Below are 7,863 nucleotides of genomic sequence, written 5' to 3' on the forward strand. Positions count from 1 at the left end.
TGTCCTACTAGGTATACTGAATGAGCCACTCTCTCACAGTTCTGCTCATGCAGTACCCTGTGGGAGTCAGCATCAGGGATGTTGCTCAATTTTTTGGATTCCAAAGTAATTAATGTTGGTATTTGTTAAGCGCTTACTATGTGCAGGGCACTGTTCTAAACGCTGGGGTAGATAAAGGGTAATCAGGTTGTCCCACGTGAGGCTCACAGTCTTAATCCCCATTTTACAGACGAGATACCTGAGGCACAGAGAAGTGAAGTGACTTGCCCACGGTCACACAGCTGACATGTGGCGGAGCCGGAATTCGAACCCATGACCGCCGACTCCCAAACCCATGCTCTTTCCACTGAGTCACGCTGCTTCTCATAGGTCCGGTTTGAATTGAACTCCGGGTTTCTATGAATTGTGTTGTTTAGAGTGTAAAGAGCTTGAGAGCATGGGTCGTGTCTACTAACTAGATTGTAGAGTCCGCTCCCGAGTGCAGCGTGGCTCAGTGGGAAGAGCCCGGGCTTTGGAGTCAGAGGTCATGGGTTCGAATCCCGGCTCTGCCACTTGTCAGCTGTGTGACTGTGGGCAAGCCACTTCACTTCTCTGGGCCTCAGTTACCTCATCTGTAAAATGGGGATGAAGACTGTGAGCCCCACGTGGGACAACCTGATTCCCCTGGGTCTACCCCAGCGCTTAGAACAGTGCTCTGCACATAGTAAGCGCTTACCAAATACCAACATTATTATTAGTGTAATGCTTTGCACACAGTAAGTGCTCAATAAATGCTACCGTTTGACCGTGAGCAACCTTTTTGATCAATCCGGTTTTCCTTTCCTTCCTTTTCCAAGAGTACGAGGGTGTCCAAATCCCAAACGACAATGCGCTGCTTCAGAAAGTTTGGTCAGAGAGGAGCTGGACTTTGAAAAAGCTCAAACCCCAAAGACGAAAGGCGCTTCTACGAATGTGGCTTGAAAATCTAGACGAATCTGTTCACCGTTTGACACTGTATTATAGTTTCTCATGTTAAGAAGTTAAGTATTGTCATTAGTCATTGAATAGCCATTACTGCCAAATATAATAATACCATTCATTCTAGCCCAAACACTGTGGATTTCCAATGTTATTTTCAAAGATGTTGAATATACTTACCAATAATGAAATTCAAATAGTCTTAGAAATGACATTAGGAGACTATCATGACCCTCATAATTACCTGCTTCCTGTGTTCCAAGTCTATTTGATATATTTTTCTGAAAAAATATTTGTCCTCCTAGTTATTCCACCATTTGCTAGGTTATTTTTGAAGGGCTTTGAAAGCCCAGTAGTTGTACATTAAACAAAAAATTTAAATGTTTTTCCCCTTTATCACCTTCTTGAAGGAGCTAGTATAGGCTCTATATTAAACTCCATATATCTGTTACTTTTTATCATTCATGTGCACCTTATCAGATCAAAAATCATTCTCACAGGCCATTCTGTGGAAAATCCAAGGAAAATCCACTCTTATTCTAGATTTTTCCTCCGATTTCTCTGTTCATTTTTAAACAAGACTGGATCAACAGTCATTTATTGATTCATGTTGTTTCGTTTGTTCTCCGGCAGAACATACTGCTGTTAATCATCTAAAATGATTTCTTTTTGATTTCAAATGACAGTTTTTGAATTTTGTGATATTTTAATGAAGTTGAATGTTGATGAATATTTTAATCTGTTAACCGTCTGTCCTCTCTTTACATAGAGACGACAGAGAGTACATACAGAGAAGCAGCGTGGCTTAGTGGCAAGAGCCTGGCTTGGGAGTCAGAATTAGTGGGTTCCATTCCTGGCTCCACCACTTGTCTCCTGTGTGACCTTGGGTGAGTCATTTAACTTCTGTGCCTCAGTTACTTCATCTGTAAAATGGGGATTAGGACTGTGAGCCCCACGTGTGACAACCTGATTACCTTTTATCTATCCAGTGCTTAAAACAGTGTTTGGCACCTAGTAAGTGCTTAACAGATAATCTAATTATCATTATTATTATTACATTTATTCTAGTGTGACTTGGTTTTTAAAACTACAGGCTTTTTTTTAAAAGCAATTTTGCAGAAGTGTATCATTTGCAACGTGATATTGAATTGTTTGCTTTTTTGCACTCATTTGTAAATATGATCTTACTACTGCTCCTCTTGCATCTGTTTGTCTTTTGAGACTAAGCTCCTTGAGGGAAGGACTTGTGTCTTTCCCTCCTGCTGTAGTTCACAAGAGCCCGGCTGTGCTCAAAAAAATGGATCATGGCAATGATGGTTCCCCCTCTCTTGTGCCATCTGAGGTAACGTTATTTTCACGTCTCCAAAAATCGTAATAAAGTTCATGCCAGAGTTGCATCTAGGGGATTGGTGTGGCTGGTAATAGAACTCATTCCCCTTGATTCCTAAGGTGGAGTGCAGCCAGTATGGGGAAAACAAATTACAAAATAGTGACACAGATAGAAGCAGTAATCATGGTACTTATTAAGTGACTAAGAAGTACAGTGCACTGTCCTGAGCACTGAGAAAGTACAAGATAAGCACAAGATACATTCCCTGCTTACATTTCCTGCTCACAAGGAGTTTATACTATGCTAGAGGAGGTAGACATTCAAAAAATAGTCATAAGCAGTGAAATCAGAAGGAGTAATACTGAATATTTGAAGCAGCGTGGCTCAGTGGAAAGAGCATGGGCTTGGGAGTCAGAGGTCATGAGTTCAAATTCCCGCTCTGCCACTTGTCAGCTGTGTGAGTGTAGGCAAGTCACTTAACTTCTCTGTGACTCAGTTCCCTCATCTGTAAAATGGGGATTAACTGTGAGCCTCCCGTGGGACAACCTGATTCCCCTGTATCTACCCCAGCGCTTAGAACAGTGCTAGGCACATAGTAAGCGCTTAACAAATACCAACATTATTAATGTTGAATGGAATATACATCGATTTGTATTTACAGGAGCTGAGGATGGACATAAATAAAAATACAAGTGCAAGAGGTGGCTGAAGGATTGATAAGAATTATCGGGTGCTGAATTCATCCTATAAATCAATCAGTAGTATTTACTGAGTGCTTACCGCATGCAAAGCACTATACTAAGCACTCGGAAGAGTACGATACAATATAGGTGGTAGACATGATCCAATCAGTCGTATTTATTGGATGCTTACTCTGTGCAGAGAACCGTATTTATTGCTTGGAAGAGTACAGTACAACAGAGCTGATACATTCTCTGCCCACGAGGAGGTTACAATCTAGATCCCTGATTTTAAGGAGTTTACAATCTAGCTGGGGAGACAGACATTAAAATAAATTAGAGAGAGGAAGCATTAGAGCATAAGGATACGTACATAAGTGATGTGGGGCTGGAGATGGAGTGTGTATCACCTATCTGAAGGGGTACGTACCCAGTGCATAGACAGTGGAGAAGGGAGGGAGAGTAGAGTCGAGGGATTCATTCAATCATACTTATTGAGCGCTCACTCTTTTCAGAGTACAATAGAGCAATAAAGAGAGACAGTCCCTGCCCACAATGAGCTTACAGTCTGGGGAGGGAGTGGGGAGGTGTGGGAGAGGAGGGGGTGAAATGAGAAGTGAATCAGGGTTTTGAAGATGGAGAGGGTGGTGATTTATCAGTTATGAAAGCAGAGGGAATTCTAAGCAGGAGGAAGGTTGTGAGCAAGGGTTGATGGCGAGAAAGATGAGATTGAGGTACGGTCAGTAGGCTGATATTAGAGAGCAAAGTGAACCGGCTGGATTGTAATAATAATGTTGGTATTTGTTACGCGCTTACTATGCGTAGAGCACTGTTCTAAGCGCTGGGGGAGATACAGGGTAATCAGGTTGTCCCACGTGAGGCTCACGGTCTTCACCCCCATTTTACAGATGAGGTAACTGAGGCACAGAGAAGTGAAGTGACTCGCCCACAGTCACACAGCTGACAAGCGGCTGAGCCGGGATTGGAACCCATGACCTCTGACTCCCAAGCCCGTGCTCTTTCCACTGAGCCACGCTGCTTAGTGGGAGAGAAGTAAGGTAGGATAGGAGGGGGAGACCTGACTGAGTGCTTTAAAGACAGTCATGAGAAGTTTCTGTTTGATGCGGAGGTGGGTGGACAACTATTGGAAGTTTTTGAGGAGTGGTTAGACAAACGGGATTTTTTTTGGAAAAATGAATTGGGCAGCAGTGTGACCTATGGCCTGGAGAGGGGAGAGGTAGAATGAAGGGAATTCAGTGAGGAGGCTGATGCAACAGTCAAGGTGAAAAATGACAAGTGTGTGAATCAGCATGATAGTTTGGAGAAGAAAGGGCAGATTCAAGAGATGTTCTGAAAGTAGAGCCAACAGGATTTGGAGACGGACACCCCACACATCTAATCCTTCACCAAAGCCTGCCGGTCTCACCTTTACAATATCGCCAAGATCCGCCCTTTCCTCTCCATCCAGACGGCTATCGTACTGGAACAGGCTCTCATAATATCCCGGCTGGATTATTGTGTCAGCCTTCTCTCCGATCTCCCTTCCTCCCGTCTCTCCCCGCTCCAGTCTATTCTTCATTCCGCTGCCCAGATCATCTTCCTACAGAAACGCCCTGGGCATGTCACTCGCCCGCCTTAAAAACCTCCAGTGGTTGCCTATCAACCTCCGCAGGAAACAAAAACTCCTCACTCTGGGCTTCAAGGCTCTCCATCACCTTTCCCCCTCCAACCTCACCTCCCTTCTCTCTTTCTACCGCCCACCCCGCACGCTCCGCTCCTCTGCCGCTCACCTCCTCACCGTCCCCCGTTCATGCCTATCCCGCCTTCGACCCCTGGCCCACGTCCTCCCACTGTCCTGGAATGCTCTCCCTCCTCACCTTCACCAAACTAACTCTCTTCCCCTCTTCAAAGCCCTACTGAGAGCTCACCTCCTCCAAGAGGCCTTCCCAGACTGAGCTTCCCCTTTTCCCTCTGCTCCCTCTGTTGCCTCTCTGCCCCTCCCTTCACCTCCCCTCAGCTAAGCCCCCTTTCCCTCTGCTCCTCCCCCTCTCCCTTCCCCTCCCCTCAGCACTGTGCTCATTTGTATATGTTTTTATTACCCTATTTGTTTTGTTAATAAGGTGTAGGTCCCCTTGATTCTATTTATTGTGATTATGTTGTCTTGTTTTTGTTCGTCTGTCTCCCCCGATTAGACTGTGAGCCTATCACCGGGCAGGGATTGTCTCTATTTGTTGCCAAATTGTACATTCCAAGCGCTTAGTGCAGTGCTCTGCACATAGTAAGCGCTCATTAAATACTATTGAGTGAATATGTGGGTTGGATGAGAAATGAGCCAAGGACAGCACCAAGGTATTATCTCTAGAGTGAAAGCTTGTCTCTAGATTGTAAATTCAATGTGGGCAGGGAATGTGTCTGCTAATTCTGTTGCATTATAGGAGAGCTCTCAGTAAGTGCTCAGTAAATACCACTGACTGATTGTTACGGGTTTGTGGGACAGAGAGGATCGTGGTGCTGTCTGCAGTGATAGGAAATTCGAGGAGGATAGGCTTGGGGTGGGAAGATGAGTTTTGTTTAGAACATGTTAAAATTTGAGGTGTCAGTGGAACATCCAAGTAGAGATGTCTTGAAGACAGGAGGAAACGTGAGACTTCAAAGAAGGAAAGGAAGTGGGGGCTGAAGGGATAGATTTGAGAGTTATCCATCAGGGAAGGCTGATTGAGGAGGTTGTGAGGGCTTGGAAGGTAGGGAGGAGGGTGAACCAGGTATAATGACCTCGGCAGGGGGCTGGAAGCAAGCAAGATGAAAGTGACGTACAGTCAGGAGGAATAGAGGAATGGGGAATTGAGCAGGAACGTCTTCTCCCACTCCCTCTGCACTCCCTGACTTGCTCCCTTTGTTCATACCGTCCCACAGTGTTTATGTACATATCTATAATTTATTTAGATTAATGCCTGTCTCCCCAATCATTCACACTGTAAGGTCATTGTGGGCTGGGAACATGTCTGTTTATTGTTGTATTGTACTCTCCCAAGTGTTTAGTGCAGAGCTCTTCACACAGTAAGCGCTTAATAAATAGGATTGAATTAATGGGTGAGCAGAACTAATAAGATAAAAAGAGCAGGTGAAAAGCCTCGAAACCGACAATATGGACTCTTAGCCTGATGTGGTAAGAGATGGGTAACAATTTTCAGGAATTTGAGCAGGGAAGAGACGTATACTCATGAACACTTCAGATAGATGTGCTTGGCACATAGTAAGCGCTTAAATACCATTATCATTTTTATTATCATTAAAGATGGTCTGGGAAGCAGCATGGTGAATGGACTGAAAGGAGGAGAAACTGAAGGTAGGAAGACCCATGAGGCTATCGATGATGCAAACTCCATATCAGGATATGATGAACACTTGACCTGGGATGGTGGCTATATGAGTGAAGGGGCGGATCTGCAAAACATTTTTTCAGGAAAAATCAGCAAATTTTAGCAATCGATCGGCTGGGTGAGCAGAATGACAGTGAGGAGTCAAGAATTATACCAAGGTAGAGGGTTTAAGACACTGGGAAAATGGTGTGGTTGTTAACGGATGGGAAAATGAGGAGACTGGAAGATTGAGGAGAGATGAGAAGTGCAAATTTAGATATATTGAATTTAAGGTCCCAGGGACCATTTATCACACGTCACTGATCATTTCACCTCCTCCAATCAGGATGCAAAGGATGGAAAAGGCAGGTGGGCTTTCAAAGTTGAAGAGTTGTGGGATTTCTGTGAGCAGGATTTATGGGAATGCAAAACAGAGAGAGGCCTTATATACAAGCTGTATTTATTTTCCTGCCACAAGCTCAGTTATACATGTATTATTGCAAACCCTGAACCGCCAGCATGTAAACTCGATTTCTAGCTAGAGTTTCGAGGAAGGCGGGAGCAAGCAATTCCCGGCCCAGTATTTGATATCTCCCTTTCTCTGGCGCAATTGCCCAGGGCTCACCAAGTTGAAGTCTCCACTCTTGTCTCGGTGGTCACGATGCAGGCTTCCCCAGCACCGGGCAGACGGCCGGGATTCCAGACCAGCTGGAGCTTCGGCTTCAGCTGCCAAGATGCTTCAAATTTGGTCTGTCCTTTTGGTTTATTTATCCCTCAGGCCTTTGTTCAAGCCATGCCAGGGCAAATGCAATCCCTGTTCTGCCTTTCTGTTAACCATGGGGATCGGCAAATTCCTCCTTAAGAGGTTCCTCCTCGTTACGTGGTGACGGGGTGAAGTTCACCTAGGTTTTGGAAGCTGGACCTTCCTAGGCTTTGCAGTGGTCAACACAGGCTTAGCAGAAGTCTAAACTATTTTGCATCTGGCGGTCAATGGTCTAGGACACAGTGGAGATGTCTCAGAGGCAAGAGGGAATAATTCGGGTTCTTAGTTAAAAAATGAAAACCATCAGACAACACCATTTATAAATTAGAGTAAGGATGAATCCTCTGGCCATTAATTTTTCCATAAGTTATTCAAACTGAGCACGATGAGAGGATTTAATATCTGATTATGTTTCCTTTGATGTGCCAGGAATAAATTTGGGTAACTGCAGGAGTTTGCTTCTCAGCCATATTTTTCAGGAACTATTGTGTAGCCCTTGTGACAACAATCCTGTGCATGGGTAAATGTGCCCCATACACACATTCCATAATTCCTTTTTCTTGGGAGAAATGGGAATAAAGGAATTCCAAATGAACCAAGCACTCTTCAGCCCAAGATAAAGTACAGTCAGCTTTGTTATACAAAAAAAATAAGAAAAACAACAAAAAATGTTTGGATTGGAATGTACGTTTATTTCTCTACTCCTTCCCCTTGAATAGTAGTTGAACGAAGCCACTTTATACTTGTTTGTTAAATATTGTCAGGCATGTGTTA

Source organism: Ornithorhynchus anatinus, chromosome 9, assembly GCF_004115215.2.
Source record: "Ornithorhynchus anatinus isolate Pmale09 chromosome 9, mOrnAna1.pri.v4, whole genome shotgun sequence".
In the NCBI taxonomy this organism is placed as follows: domain Eukaryota; kingdom Metazoa; phylum Chordata; class Mammalia; order Monotremata; family Ornithorhynchidae; genus Ornithorhynchus; species Ornithorhynchus anatinus.